We start from the raw sequence: 17095 nt of genomic DNA on the forward strand, positions 1-17095 counted from the left end.
TTCCAGTATATTGTATTTTACCCCCCTAACAAATATATGACATGCTACAAGAATAAGCTCTTTTGTTCTTTAAGAGCTACTTTGGGCCACACATTAAAGGTGACATACGTTTCACTTTACGATTATGTTTAAAGATCACGGTAGAACTTTAAACCTCCTTAACATATACATGAACTTGTCTCAAGAATCCTTCCCTATTTCGAGTTTCAAGAATATATCCCATGTTCTATCACTCCGAATTTGTGTCCGTATGAGATTTATCCATTTTGCACATTTCCTTAAAATCAATAGTTCAATCCTCAAAAATACGTGAATGCTTCATTCTTAAAGAATATGCCATAATACATACCTAGAAAAATACATCATTATTTCTGTGACTATAATTATGTTCCACGATTTGATACACCGTCAAAGGGGGTGCGAATAAGACTTCATTTTTTTGTAAAAGCATAAATAACAAGAAGCCAGAGAGTTTTTCTTAGGAATGTAGGGTAAGCAAATACTTGAAAGATCCCCAGAAGTCTTCCAAGGAATTACATGAACGAATAACGTTGCCGAGGACACCCGGAGTGTTTCTCTATAAACATCTGAAGTTTTATTAATTCTACGGAGATTAACACTTGAATGAGCATCACTAAGGTAAAAAGTTCGTAAACTGAGACTCACTCGGATTCGACAAACATCCACAACTTTCTTCGACTATTACTGTGTCTCTGGACAATATTTGTTCAGTATGTGCCTAACAATTACCCAGAACTTCTGAGAGAGAGAGAGAGAGAGAGAGAGAGAGAGAGAGAGAGAGAGAGAGAGAGAGAGAGAGAGAGAGAGAGAGAGAGAGAAATTTAACGTCAGGGTTATTTTTAGTTACTGGAACACAGGTCAAAGAGAAGGAAAGATGACACACATACACACATAGCATACTTCAGTCTTGTTGAAGTAAAACAGGGGCAATTACAGTGACAAGTAAGTTCATTAAATACCGTTGCTCTCGTTGAAATATATAACTATTACCCTTCACCATAACTACGATATAGGAAGCGATGTGAATGTCAAGTGTTGGGTAAGAAAGAAAAGATTCGTATCCAACGTTATTATTAATCTTATAAACTGCACATAACACGAAGTGAGCCAAAAAAAGCGGTTTCCCATTATAATTATTATTACAAGCTAAGCTACAACCCTAGTTGGAAAAGCAAGATGCTATAAGCTCAAGGGCTACAACAGAGAAAATAGCCCAGTGAAGAAAGGAAACAAGGAAATAAATAAACTATAAGAGAAGTAATAAACAATCCTATTAAAATATTTCAAGAACTGTAACAACATTAAATTAATCTTTCATAATTTTATAAACTATAAAAGCTTGAAAAAACAAAAGGAAAAGAAATAAGATAAAACAGCGTGCCCGAGTGTACCCTCAAGCAAGAAAAATCTAATCCACGACAGTAGAAGGCCATGGTACAGAGACTACGGCATTACCTAAGACTAGAGGAGAATGGTTTGATTTTGGAGTGTCCTTCTCCTAGAAAAGCTGCTTACTATAGCTAAAGAGTCTCTTCTACCCTTACCAAGAGGAAAGTAGCCACTGAAAAATTACAGTGCAATAGTTAATACCTTGAGTGAAGATTTGTTGGTAAATCTCAGTGTTGTTAGGTCTATGAGGACAGAGAAGAATAAGGAAAGAAAAGGCCAGACTATTCCGTATATATGTAGGCAAAGATAAAATAAGCCATAACCAGAGAGAGGGATCCAGTGTAGTACTGTCTAACCAGTCAAAGAACCAAATAACTTTCTAGCGGTAGTACCTCAACGGGTGGCTGGTGTCCTGGCGAAACTACCACCAAGGAACCTTCGACACTAACAACAATAAATTCACCAACAACAATGATAAGAATAATTTACATAATCATTAGTATTTTCACATTTTATATTGACTATATTAACTAACTACATTAATACTACTTTTCATGAACTCCAAATTCCCAACTAAAACAAAAATCGTTGCCCCTCTCAAGTTAGCTTCATCAAAAATATCATTATTGCTATTATTAACCGCAACGAGATATTTTTCTATAACTAGTCTAAAGGACCATTAACTGCATTACCAGCTTTTACGTAAAACAAAGATACACGGAAATTACATAAAGTCATGAATAAACAAAAGTGGAAAATGTAATATCATAGGAGGGAGAAGAGATTGGTGAGGTGGAATAGTTTGAATACTTAAGGATTATGATCTCTAATACTAGGGGTATTTGGAATTGTAGTTTGGTGGGATTGAAAGGAGCAAGTCAGACAGTGGCTAGGTTGGGTGGAGTTTAGAAATCGAGTTGCCTGAAATTGCATATGGGGGTTAGGCCATATATCAGTTTAGCGAGATCGGTGCAGTTGTGTAGACGTGGGTCGTGGTATGGCAGTGAAACTGAGTCTAGCAAAATATTGGGAGGTAAATGACAGGCCAGGTTTAAAAATTAAACTATAACAGAGATTACTCTGTGTCATATGTAGATGAGATCATGGTGAGGGCATGCCCTTCGCACTGCCCAAGAGAGATTAATTCACCAAACTTTCAACTGGGCTCCACAAGGCACTCGAAGAATTGGAAGACCCAGGCCTATATGGTTGAGGACTCTGAGGCGCTTAATAGGAGATGATGAATGGAGGAGTATTGAATTAAAAGCTCTAGATAGAGACGACTCGTGAAACCTAACTGAGGCCCTTTACGTCAATAGGCGTAGACGACGACGATGACGATGAATGTTCATTTCTTCTTTAATTGCTTCCATTTCATCATGTAGTTGGGAGTAACAATTTTGTTTTGCTACATTAATGTCATCAGATTTTTCTCCTATTACAGGAGTGTTTATTTTCTTTCTTGAAATGATATTTTTCTCCCTTTACTTAGATCTAAACAAATTTTGCTTCTCACCATTCTATGATCGCTTGACTTTTTTAGGGTTGCTGTGGCCTGATTGGTAACGTCTCTGCCTGGTGTTTGCCAGTCGGGGGTTCGAGTCCCTCTCAGACTCGTTACTGCCATTATTGTCTGCAACCTTACCATCCCTGTGAGCTAAGGTTGGGGGTTTGGGGGAGCTTATAGGTCAATCTGCTAAGTCATCAGCAGCCACTGCCTGGCTCTCCTTGGTCCTAGCTTGGGTGGAGAGGAGGCTTGGGCACTGATCATATAGTATATGGTTAGTCTCTAGGGCATTGTCCTGATTGCTTGGGCAATGTCACTGTCCCTTGCCTCTGCCATTCATGAGCGACCTTTAAACCTTTAAACACATCTTTAACTAAATTTACCTTTTATTTGGAGAAGCCCAAATATACACACACACATTATATATATATATATATATATATATATATATATATATATATACATATATATATGCATAAATATACATATATACACATATATATGTATAAATATACATATATATACTGTATATATATACATATACATATATATATATATATATATATATATATACTGTATATATATACATATATATACATATATATATGTATAAATATACATATATATACACTTATATATGTATAAATATACATATATATACACTTATATATGTATAAATATACATATATATACTGTATATATATACATATATACATATATATATATATATATATATATATATATATATATATATATATATAATATATATATATATACATATATATATTATATATATATATAAATATACATTATATATATGTATATATATATATATATATATATACACAATATATATATATATGTATATAAATATATATATATATATATATATATATATATTTATATATATATATATATATATATATATATATATATATAATTATAAGCAATTATTAAACAGCATTTCATGATAAACGCAGGCATGAAGTATTAGCAAACTGGACAATAGGATAACTTTAACTTTTGTATTCTGAAAATTGAGAATCCAGTACTGTAGCATTAAAGGGTGTAAGCAGAAAAACCCTTGATGCAGAATTTACAGAGGGTAAAAATAATAAATTTGCAAGTAATTAGTATTTTTCCTAACTATACAAACCGAGTCCTTAACATAGGGTTGACAGCAGATAAGATGGAATACAGCAATCACAATTTTATTACCAGGCGTAGGTAGTTGGCCAGTAGTAACCTGGAGGGGGTGGGGTTTCCTTGCACACTAAGTAGTCACCTCGATTGCAGCTAGGACTTTCTAAGGGGTTCGTGATGGCCGGAAAGTATGAGTAAAGAACTCGGGTTTGTATAGTTAAGAAAAATACGAATCACTTAAAAGTTTGTTATATGTTCCATCACAAATACAATCGCTTGTCCTATACATAGGTGACTCATCCTTGAGCGGGAGGAAGTTCCTACTCCATAAGTTTCTTTTCAGAGTTTATATATGAAAGATCTGTTTTAATGTTGTTACTGTTCTAAAAATATCTTATTTCAATTGTTCATTACTTCTCATATAGTGTATTCATTTCCTTATTCCTCACAGAGAGATTTTTCCCGTTTGGAGCACTAGGGCTATCCTGCTTTTCCAACTAGGGTTGTAGCTCAGCTAGTAGTAATCATAATAATAATAATAATAATAATAATAATAATAATAATAATAATAATAATAACTTGCTCTAAAACTAAATGCCGTGATTCCTAAACTCGGTCCTTGTAGGTAGTGAGAGTTCAGGTTCCTTACACCTTGTGCACCAGTGACTCCACGACTCATGCAATAAAGGTCACTGAGCTGAAAATCTCTTGTGTTATAATGTTGAGACATATGTACGCTAACGGGTTTCTCTAGTTCCAACCAAGTAGCAGTAGTTTCCAATAGGTTTGCTTAGTTCACACCTTATATCATGAAAAGCTATGTGTTTGCCTGATTATTACATGCTCCCCCTTGTAAGGAGTATGTGGAATGACACTTCTATGGCATGTCACAGAAATGCTACCAGTAAGGTGGGGCCTGCCTGTAGGCGAACTGATTCCAGCTGAGGTTTCGGATGCTGTGCCCCAGTAGAGGGGAAGATGAAAGGGAAAGGAAAGTGCTAATCAATCCTTACTTCATCCCAGTCTAATACGTAACCTCCTTCCTCGATTCCCTGGTTAGGTTCTGTGCAGAGGAACAGACAGAGCAATACCCCCTGCTGTGTAACTACTACAGACTCTTAACACAATGCATCTAGTTACCTGCGGATTAATTTGCACAGTGATGAGCAGTAAACATTGTCTGATGTTTTCACATGCCAGCCTAGAGTACTTGGACCACAGATAGATTCTTACAGAATGACAGGGCAGTAGATACAGCCTTATCATCCTGTGTTTAACCCTAGCTTTTCCCAGAGCAAGGGGTGAAACCTACAAATGGGTACAGTCACAAACTCCCCTCTGCCACAAGAGGAACGTATCGAGTCAGCTCCTTTCACCACTCTCCTCGAGATAAGGGAGAGGAGCTGTAGTGTACATTTAAGGTAACAGTGAAATGGACGGATAAAAACTCCCAAAAGTAGCTGATCACGATTGCCTATTCCAATCATTGGCTCACGAACTAAGGAAAAGAATCCTGGTATTGAGAATAGACCAAATTTGGAATTTTAGCAAGAAGCTCAGGAATAAATGGGGGGGGGGGGGAGCAAAACTTGTCCCCATCTTTCTGTATGATTGACGCTAAAGTAGGGGCAATGATGCTTGCAATCATACTTGTCGAGTTGTAGTTGACTATGTCAAGCAAGGAAAACTCTCAAAGGGTAGCTTTCTGTATGAAGAGGCTCCAAACACACAAAAGTGTTCTTTTAAGGGACCACCAAACTTTGTTAATATCTGAGGATAGTGCCTTACCTCTCCTGGAGGACAAGTCTGTTCAACACTCCATGTGAGTATCAAGAGTTCCACCGAAGCGGCAAACCCAACTGCTTTCAGCCTAAGGCCTGACTTTTAAGGCTGAACAATGAGTTCTCATTGCCGATCCTGTGAAAAGCCCTTCTTTTTCAGGGTTGGGCACTACATACACACTTGTAGATCTCTACAGTCAGTTGGTACATTGCAAAGAGATCAGTACTGCTTATGTTGTTATTTCTGCCTCTACAGTGGTGTTGTTATTTCTGCCTCTACAGTGGTGTTGTTACTTATTTACACCACTGAGTGATCAGTCAAGAGGCCAAAAGAGCTTAAGAGCTACCTGACATCTCAACATTTTGATATAAGAATGGTGTACTCGGTCCATCCAGGTGTAAGCAGGAGAAAGGGCCCTTCAACAAGTCCATCCTGAATGGTATTGCCGATCGAGACAGGACTCTTCTCTCAGACTACTGCAAGAGGAGGGTCGCTGTCATGTGAACTGTCGCTCTTCAGATACCATTGGAAGGGCTGAAGAGAGACGTCCATTTAGAATAAAACTTTTCAGGGAGGTTAGGTCTTCCAGCCCCCTTCTGCTAAAGCTGTGTTACAGATGGGGCTATTGAAGGAGTGAGAAAACTTTATCTCCCGAAGACACTGGTTAATCTTGAGGTGGGAAGACTCGTCACCCTTAGATGTCTATGTCTTTCCCAAATAAATAAGTCTTTCTTTGGGCGCCAGGCTGACTTTCCGCTTCATCACAATCCCAGATCATGATTGAACGAGAGGAGTTTGTCCTGGTGGAAGTCGTCAAGGTAGCGTAGGTAACAGATGTCATTAGCATGTGTCCCTGCTCTGAAGCTAAGATAGATTGGGATCTGGAAGTATACCTCCTTCAGATCAACTGCCATCATGATGTCCAAATGGCCTTATTGTATCCTGCTTGTTTGGGATTTTCCTTTTGGATGAAGTTTGTCAAAACCTGTTTGTGTCTAGGTCTACAACTGGTTTCAAGGTAGCGTAGGTAACAGATGTCATTAGCATGTGTCCCTGCTCTGAAGCTAAGATAGATTGGGATCTGGAAGTATACCTCCTTCCGATCAACTGCCATCATGATGTCCAAATGGCCTTATTGTCTCCTGCTTGTTTTGGGATTTTCCTTTTGGATGAAGTTTCTCAAAACCTGTTTGTATCTAGGTCTACAACTGGTTTCCCATCCCCAGACAACTTCTCTACAAGAAAGAGTTCAATGAAAAAGCTTAAGAGAGATATTGTTAACCTCGTAGAGAAGGTAAACATTATTAGCTAATATTGCTCAATGCTGTACCTTATCAAAAAGGCAGACAGCAGATACACTGGTGAAATCAGGTGAGCATGCTTGTAAGCATGCTGAGGTACATGCTTGCTCTCCCGAGAGTGCCCTCCTGCTGCTCAAGCTAAACCTCTGCCTGTAGGCTAAGTCCTTCATGAGTTTCTGGTGGTAGGCTGAAGAAGTAGATGTTGGTAAATTACAGGAGGAGAGTTGGTGAACGGGACGCAGAATCTGGACTGGATCATGTTGACAGTCCAAAGTTTTGTCGTATGACACCATTCCCTAATGTAACCGGGTTACAGGCATCCTCCCACAGGTTGCATCGTAGGATGAAAGAGGAATTCTGCCCAAAGTGTAAGAGGCAAGAATTAATAAACACTTCAGTATTTTGCATGCTATCATTGTCCATGGATCATGCTAAGATTACATATGGTGTTCAATTTTTTCACGAGTATTTTCCAACATTATATGGGTTTCCAGGCCGTCATCCCTCCAAGTGCTGATGCCACCCAACGCTTAACTTCCCTGATCGGAGGAGAAAAGGTGTTCTCAACAGGGTATGTCCTTGGACTTTCAAAACAGGGGACTGGCCTCTCTTCCTGGCACGTGTCAGTTGCGCCTTTAACCCTGTCTGCTCTGCTATAGTTATTCTTAGCCCAACACCCTCTAGTGTTGGATCAGCATTTGTCCTTGGATTGTGCTGATGAAGTGCATGATTGGTATGCTTGCTTTACTCTTCATCTGAAGCATATTTGGTAGTGAAAAAAATGGGAGGGGGTGCAACAAGGCTGGGGCTGTCAGGTACACATTCTTTTCACTATCTAACTTGCTTCCTTACTTCAAGTTGTATCTTATAGGAACAGAAGAGAATGTTAGAAGTGCTACTCCCATGGAAGAGCAATCTAGCAGGCAGGTGAGAGGGTGTAAGACCAATTCCGAGTAGTTGAGAAGGTTTGCAACAGATCGCAAGTAGTTTGGAGGTTGCAACTTGGAATCATGCCCTTAAGCCCTGTCGCTCTCTTAAAAATGTTTAAACCCCTAGTAGTATATCTAGTATAACTTAAATTGAAGAGCTTTACTAGATATCTTTTACATTGGCTAGAGATAACGAGCAAAAGAGGCAACATTCCAAAGACACTCACATCGCAACCATATACGGTAACGGACCAAAACTGCTCGCATCGGGGTGTTGTACAGCAAACAAGAACAAAATCGTACCAAAGATGATAGCAATCGTGGACTGCTGAGGAGGAAAAAAAATAACACTCAAACCCTTGTTTTTTTTTATCCTTGGCTAATCCCAATTTTTTTCACTACAGAAAAATGACAAACTTATAACAGAGTTTGTATTTTTCCTAACATACAAACCCGAATTCTTTACTATAGGAGATATTCTAGCGCGAGCTGGAAAATATGGCAGAAAAACCTTAACAAGGTCGTTAACAACCTGTGAGAGGAATCAGATGAGTATCATACCTTATTTCCATTGGCGAGTCCAGCTGAAACTGGATACAGACTAGGATCCTCTGGGAGAACTTCTCTCTCGTTCGCGAGAGAGAGAATTTTACGCCCATGCTTTTTTCCCATAGAACTGGGAGAAAGCTTGTTTTAGGCGATGTCCTCCTTCGGGAGAACTTCTCTCTCGTTCGCGAGAGAGATTATTACGCCTATGCTTTTTTCCCATAGAACTGGGAGAAAGCTTGTCTTAAGCGATGTCCTCCTTCGGGAGGACTTCTCTCTCATTCACGAGAGGGAGATTATCACGCCAACATTTTTTCCATAGAACTGGGAGAAAACTTGTCCTAGGCAATGTCCTCTTACGGGAGAACTTTTCTCGTGTTCGCGAGAGAGAGATTATTACGCCTATGCTTTTTTCCCATAGAACTGGGAGAAAGCTCGTCTTAGGCGATGTCCTCCTTCGGAAGGACTTCTCTCTCGTTCACGAGAGGGAGATTATTATGCCTACGTTTTTCCTATAGAACTGGGAGAAAACTTGTCTTAGGCAATGTCCTCTTACGGGAGAACTTTTCTCGTGTTCGCGAGAGAGAGATTATTACGCCTATACTTTTTTCCCATAGAACTGGGAGAAAGCTGGTCTTAGGCGATGTCCTCCTTCGGGAGGACTTCTCCCTCGTTCGTGCGAGAGAAATTATTACGCCTACACTTTTTCCCATAGAGCGGGGAGAAATCTTGCCTTAGGCAATATCCTCCTTTGGGAGGACTTCTCCCTCGTTCGACAGAGAGGTTATTACGCCTACGCTTTTCCCCATAAAGCAGGGAGAAAGCTTGTTTTAGGCGATCTCCTTCGGGAGAACCTTCCTCCCATTCACGAGAGAAAACTTGTCGGAGTTTGCTGATCCACGCTCCTCCCCCTTAGGCTTTTGGTTCTCCTTCAGGGGCGGAGCGAGAGCCTTGTCTTAAGCGACGTTCTCCTTCGCGAGAAAAAATCTACCCTGCAGAGGAGTTATCTTCATTCCTGACGTTCTCCCTCTCGTGCTGTAAGGAGACGTCTTTTTGAACTTACTGGTTTTCCTCACGTTGACCCCTCGGGGTCTCGTGACGATCACCCTTTAGGCGGGCATGATCGGGAGCCTTTGAACCTTTGTCATGTTGATCCTACGGGTTCTCATGACCTTGGAATTCCTTCGGGCCTCTGTCGCGCTGGACTTTCGAGTTCACACGACTTGGAACCTTCGAGTTTGTTACGCTGAGTCGTCGGGCTCTTGTAACAATTAGCATAGAGTGTCTGCGCACGCACGCAATTAGCGCTATGCGCGCGACCATCGTCATCAAGAGTTTTACTCTTATGACAGAGAGTCTTCCGACTCTTGTCAACGGTCTTCGCCATTACATCCAGACACTCCGACTTCTATCGTTCTTCCCCTTTCGATAAGAAAGATACGAGAGGTAAGAGATAAGGTTTGTCTGCTACTCGTGTCTCCACTTTTACCTGTAATAACACGCGAGGAATTAACGCAGCCTGAGGATTCCTCGGGAGAGCTGCCGTCGAGGGACTTAGAATCCTCCTATTTAAGGACTCTCTATGTGTAATATCTCATGCCTCGGCGATTTGCATCCGTCTCCTCGACCTCTTGACGCTCCAGCCTTAGACAGGCTATGTCGTCCAACCCAAACCCTAAGAGCAGAATTGATCTTCTGGCTGGGGCCTGATTGGTAACGTCTCTGACTGGTGTTTGACAGTCTGGGGTTTGAGTCCCGCTCAGACTCGTTAGTGCCATTAGTGCCTGCAACCTTACCATCCTTGTGAACTAAGGTTGTGGGTTTTGGGGGAGTCTATATGTGTGTGTATATATATATACATATATATATATATATATATATATATATATATATATATATATATATATATATGTATACACATATACATACCTACATATATACATACATACATATATACATAAATACATATATATATATATATATATATATATATATATATATATATATATATATATTACTGTATATATATGGGTTATGGAAAAAATCCCCGAAGTGGTGAATCCGCGATGGTCGAACCGCGAAGTAGTGAGGGTTCACTGTACGGCTGGCGGGTAAGTTTGCTTAAATAGCTAACGTTTGTAAAGTAGGGAAAAATACAAATTATCTACGAATTTGTCATTTGTTCCATAACTGGAATACAAACCACGCTATTTAATAGGGGTGACTCACTCATTAGGAAGGGTGGACATCTCAGCCAATCTGGCTTTTGGCTTCACCCGGCGGTTCCTTATATAAGTCTATCAGTACTTAAAAAATAAGGAGTCCCTGTACCTCACTAAAACCTTGCTACGCATGGTCCGCAGCCTACGCAAGCTGTGTGTTGAGGTATGTAGAAGTGTGACTGTCCTGGTAAAGTTATTCCAAGTTCTTTACAGGGAAAAACTGTGTAACTAGGACTCTCCCAATACCACCTCGTCAGAGTATGGGGACACAACAGTATTAGTTCAATATTAGGTACACAAGGGAGCATGGTTTACCTGCGGTGGTTTGAGGTCAGCTATGCAGAGAACCCAGGATGCTGCTTTCCCCAAGAGAGGGGATGATGAGGAAAAGATTAAGAGCCAGTCAAACCTTTTTATTCATGCAGACTAAAACCGGGTAAAAATGCCCTCAACCTTCTGCTACTTGTTCAATAAGGAGCTTGAAGTTTTAAACCAGATGTTGTGCAGCCACCACAGGACCGATAGAGAACATATCGAGTCTCCTGTGGGTCACGTCTTGCAGGTAGTGGGATGTGAATGTGGTCTGACAATTCCAAACCCAAGCTTGAAGAACTTACGTCACTGAGAAGTTTCTCTTAATTGCCAATAAAGTAGCTACGCCAGACATCAGGAGCTCTGAGACGACGTAAAGGAGGTCTGGATTCAGTACATGGTCATTGACCTTGGGAATCCATGTTGAGATGGTGTTCTTGGTGACCCTCCTCTTGGCTCTTCCTGTGCTGACGAAAAGTGCAGGCACACGAGGACGGGCTGCGGCTGTTCTCTTGAGGTACAGCCTCAAGCTCCTTACTAGGCATAGTAAAAGTTGGTCTGGGTCATCTGTTACAGCATGGAGACTAGAAATCCGGAAGGAGTCGAATCGTGGATCTGCTACTCCCGGGTTCTGAGTCTTAGCAATAAACTCAGGGACGAAGCTGAATGTTCTCTCTCTCCATTCCCTTGAGTGGGCAATGTCGTTTCAGAAACCATGAAGTTCAATGACTGGCTTGGCTAAAGTCAAAGTTAGCAGGAACACCATCTTCCACGTCAAGTGGGGATTGGTTGCCTGGTGTAACAGTTCATAGGGAGGTCTCTTGAGAGACCTGAGAACTCAAACCCCATTCCATGGAGGAGGTCTCACTTCTGGCTGGGGGCAGGTAAGTTCATAACTCCATATGAGTAAGGAAAGTTCTAGCGATGAAGAAATGTCCATTCCTTTCAGTCTGAAGGCGAGGCTTAAGGCTGAGCGATAGACTTTTACTGCCGATATTGACAGGCGCATTTCTTCATGCAAATACACGAGGAACTCCGCTATTGCTGGAATAGTGGCATCGAGTGGAGAGATACCCCTTCCGCAACACCAACCACAGAAAACTTTCCACTTTGCTTTGTAGACTGCTGCTGATGACTTACGCAGGTATCCAGACATCCTAGTCACAACTTGTTGCGAAAATCCTCTCTGAGAGAGGAGAAGCTGGATAGTCGCCAGGCATGAAGTCTTAGCGAAGCTACGGCTTTGTGGAATATGCTGGCATGTGGTTATTTGAGTAGATTGTGTCGTGGAGGGAGTTCTCTTGGGGGCTCCGTTAGGAGCTGCAGAAGGTCTGGAAACCATTCTGTGTGATGCCATAGCGGAGCTATGAGGATCATTGAAAGATTGACCGACGTTCTGGTCTTGTCGAGTACCCTCCTCATCAGACAGAACGGGGGAAAGGCATAAACGTCGATGTTGTCCCACCGTTGTTGGAAAGCATCTTGCCAGAGAGCCTTGGGGTCTGGGACTGGGGAACAATACAGCGGGAGCCTGAAGTTCAGGGCTGTTGCGAAGAGGTCCACAGTCGGAGAACCCCACAAAGTCAGGACTTTGTTGGCTACTAGATGATCCAAAGACCACTTGGTACTCACTAGCTGAGATGCTCTGCTCAGGTTGTCAGTGAGCACATTCCTTTTGCCCGGAATGAAGCGTGCCGATAGTGGTATCGAGTGGATTTCGGCCCATCTCAGTATCTCTACTGCTAGATGGGATAGCTGCTGCAAAAAAGTACCTCCTTGGTTATTAATGTAACCCACTACTGTGGTGTTGTCGCTCATCACAACCACTGAATGGCCCGCCAGGAACTGTTGGAACTGTTGAAGGGCCAGAGACGGCCTTCATCTCTAGGAGATTTATGTGGAGGTACTTTTCTGACCCTGACCAGAGGCCTGCGGTCGTGTGGTGCTGCACGTGGGGCCCCCACCCTTTTTTTGAAGCGTCTGAGAACAGCAGTAAATCCGGGGGGAGGACAAGAAGGTCCACTCCCTTTAGCAGGTTCTCGTCTGTCGCCCACCACTGGAGGTCTGTCAGTTCTGCTGATCCCATGGGAATCTGGATGTCTGGGGAATCGCGAGTCTGATTCCACCTTGACTTGAGTTGCCACTGAAGGGATCTCATCCTGAGGCGACCATTGGGAACTAGACGGGCCAGCGATGAAAGGTGACCGAGGAGACGTAACCACGTTTGGGCTGGAAGTCTGACAGTGTCTGCCGTCTCCATGCTGAACGGAGTTTGTTTGACAAACTTGTTCAGGGCTGAGAGGTCGATGACTGGTCTCCAGCCTCCAGACGCCTTTCTTAAAAGAAAGAGTCAACTGAAGAAGCCTGGACATCCGTCAAGGACCTCTTGGAGAGCGCCCTTCTTCAACAGGGTCTAGACTTCTGCCCAAAGGGCCTGTCCCCTTGCCAATCCCAAAGCAAGGGAGTCTATTGACACTGGATTACTGGTCAGGGGAGGTAGAGATGTTATGAACGGGACGCGATATCCTAGACGGATCACGGATATTCTTCAGGAATCGGCCCCGAGTTGCTTCCACCTGTCTGAGCAACTTTGTAGGTATCCCCCCACTGGTGGAAACACAGGGGGAGTTCCTATCCTAGCGGTTGCAGCCTTGGCCACTCCCTCTAGGATTCTTTCCTCCCCTGGAGGAATTTTTACCCTAACACTGTCTTCGCTGCTGGTTTCGTCATTACGGTCTTGGTTGGGCGAGACTGCTGAGGTGCTGGAGGTTTATAGAGCTTAGTTGTTAAAGCCCTATGGAGGAGGGAGTCTCGAGGAGACTTCCTCCACCTCTCAGCAGTAAGTTCCACGCCCTTAGGCTCAAACAGATGGGTCCCCTCTAGGGAGGAATGTCTGAGCCTATTTATCTCGACGCTTGGGACCTGCTGGTGGCACCTCTCAGATACTGCATCTCGACATTTCAAGATAGTGTTTGCCCACAAGTTCGAAACTTGGTGGGCAAGAAACTCGATCGTGCGAGTGCCTAAGAGTAAAAAGGTCTCCATTGCCTTCCTGGTACGCTTCTTGGAAAAATCCTTGGATCGTATCAGGATACCTAAGGTCCCAAACCAGATGTCCAGCCATGCAGTAGCTTGTATCGCATACTTAGTGACCTTTTCCTGGTTAAGGACATTGGCCGCCGAAAACGAGACCTGCCGGATGGAGTCTCTCTCAAGAGGGACTCCCCTGGTTCGCTCTTCCAGAGAATGGTAAAGTAGAAGAGCTGAACTGGGTTCCTCCAGGATCTTAAAGTACCTCCTTTGCTTTACGCGAGGAGGTGGTAGGAGCTTGTTTGTAGAGCCGGCACGGTTGGAGGCAAACTCGGAGAGCTGTTGGGTGATCTTGTCCCAGGTACTCTTCAACCCTTGAGACCAGGACAGGGCTGCACTGGTCTTTGAGGGTTTCTGAGTGCCGAAGATGCGGTCTAAGACCGTGTCTTTGCCCTCTCGAGGGGGTATCTCTGGGTCGGACAACCCATTGAGAACCCTCATTAGAGTCAGAACCTGCCAGAATGCATGTTTTTATTCTTGTTGGTCTCCTCTTGATGTTGGACTCGTAGCGAAGACTCCTTCTATCCCAGGAGCTCTTCTTGGGGTGAGTTGCGGACATTCCTTGAGTGGCTGGCTGTCTACGTTCTAGCCCTGGTGGAGGAATTTGGCAGAGTCTTGGAGTCTTTGGACTCCTTCCGAGGAAGGAGGTAAGACTCCAACATCGAAGGCCTGAGGGTCATGTCCCTCCTGGTCTCAGATTGAGGGGAACTCTCCGTGTGAAGCGAGATTTCCTCCAATGGTGCGATGGAAGTGTCTCTGTCCTCATGCGATTCCCTTGGTGAAGGATGGTCTTCATCCGACAGGGAGGGAAAGTATCCCTGGGGAGATACTGGAGGGACTAGCCTTGATGGTCTGCACGGAGTCAGCTTCATCCTCGTGGAAGTGACCGCGTCGGAAACTCCTCTTTTCCTCTTCAAAGGGGTGGAGGAAGACATGGTTCCGTGTTGAGTCCAGAGCTATAAGTTGCTCTGATGAGTGGTCGGACAGGACAGGCTTGAATACCTGTGCTACAGCTCTGACTAAGGCACTGAACCAAGGCTGCTGACTGACTGATGCACTGTCAGACAGATCCCCTGAAGGGAAAGGGACAGAAAGTTCCCTACGAGGAGTCACCGTAATAGGTGGGTCCACCTTAGAAGGCGTTTAGGGATCCTGAACCCTTCTCCCACAGGGCGTGCTGGAATGCGTTTGCGGGGAGGGGAATAAGGCAATGGTGACCTTGCCGGGTGTAGATCCTGCGCCCGTGTCTGTTGTCACGCGTACGCGCGGGGGAGAATATTGGCGTGTGCGCGCGCTCAGGAGAATATTGGCACGCGCGGGTGCACAGGAGAATATTGGTGCGTGCGCGAGAGTATTAGTGCGCTGCAATATATAGGGGTTTGTGTCAAAGAAAGCTAAATGGTTTGTGGGTATGGAATAAATATTTAATTTCTTTATATATTGTTATGAGACACTATTATTTTGTATACCCATCTGTGGCCCCCCAAAAATGCCTTAATCCATTATCCTTTATTTCAACAGGTAATGACAGCAGCCCCCTACACTCAGTAGGTTGAGGAATTTACGTTAATCTTCAAAGTACTGTACGTATATAGGAAAGATGAAGTTGTCAAAAGAATAGTTACTCAAGACTTGTATTGTAAATATTTCTGCCCTACTACATGGTAACTTGATTCAAAATTAGGAGCCAATAAAACTAGATTAGTCTTATCACTGACCTAGGTGGTAATAAAATGACACAGAGGGTTTATGGACAGTTTTTCAAATACTTGCCCCAGAACCAAGTGAACATAAAGTGGCATAGAACAGTTTTTCAGTGATAGCCAAACTTCATGTGTTGTCAATTCCTAAACCCAGTGGATTGTTCATGCAGATTATGAACCACAGTGTTGCGGGGTTCTCCTTTAAGCTTCAAGTTTGTTCCTGTCATAGTTAGGAATAAATCAGTATGATCAACCTGAGTATGTTGCTAGTCAGCATGTGGTAGCCTAATAAAGCAAGTTTGCCGGGAGCTTCTAGTTTTGCCGCATGAATTGCAATCCTTGTTTTATGAACCCTTTGATCGTAAGGCCAGCTACTGGTATTTGAATGTATCCTAAATAGATGGTGAATAGTTTTTTGTTATTCAAAATTTGTTTATCTTGTTATTGTGAGACTGGAGTGTAAAGGGGTACGAATTTATCCTTTAACTGCTTATTGGAATTTGACGAAACAATGTCAATGCAATCCTAAGTTTTTTAAATCTTTCTAATAAGTCATTTATTTAAATTTTCTTTCTCTTCCTCTAAGAAATATAAACTTTTTTTTTTGTTCCATTTACAAATAAATATTTTTCCTTGTTTTCATAAAGACGGAATTTCATTCCAGAAACTTTCACCATGGTGTCCCCTTCTCAGCCACTTTTTTTTTCTTAGTAGCAGTTTTTCTTTTTTTAAATCTTTCTAATAAGTTATTTATCAGAATGTTTTTCTCCCACACTGCATCCTGTTGTCATATTTAAAAAAAATTATAATGTTTCCTTTCACCTAATGTTCTGATATTTTACTTATATCGAGCTAGCCCCAGGCAAGGGAAGATAAGAAGGAAGTAAGGTTCTTGCTGGGTCCCCTTGCCCAGTATAAAATCAAGGGGTGGTGCCCTGTGCCCAGTTCATCCTTGATTGTTTGCCTTTTGCCCAGATTTTTTGGGTAATCCACTGTTGTATATTTTTGTGTAGTGAACGAAGTGTAGGGGGCTCTGGATAGTGGTGGTACCTTTAATGTTTACCAGCTGCACTCTATCATCTAATGGGAGAGTGGGTGGCATCACTGGACCTCATCCATCTCCTAAATCTCTCACGTGCTGGCTCCAAGC

The 17095-nt window shown here is 42.5% G+C and overlaps 1 protein-coding gene across 1 annotated transcript in view; it reads right to left on the reverse strand.

Moving 5' to 3' along the window:
• Positions 1–17095, reverse strand: part of Mcm10 (minichromosome maintenance 10 homolog) — a 525621-nt gene that overhangs the window by 460763 nt on the left and 47763 nt on the right. The window lies entirely within an intron of this gene.

Source organism: Palaemon carinicauda, chromosome 23 (assembly GCF_036898095.1).
Source record: "Palaemon carinicauda isolate YSFRI2023 chromosome 23, ASM3689809v2, whole genome shotgun sequence".
Lineage (NCBI taxonomy): Eukaryota > Metazoa > Arthropoda > Malacostraca > Decapoda > Palaemonidae > Palaemon > Palaemon carinicauda.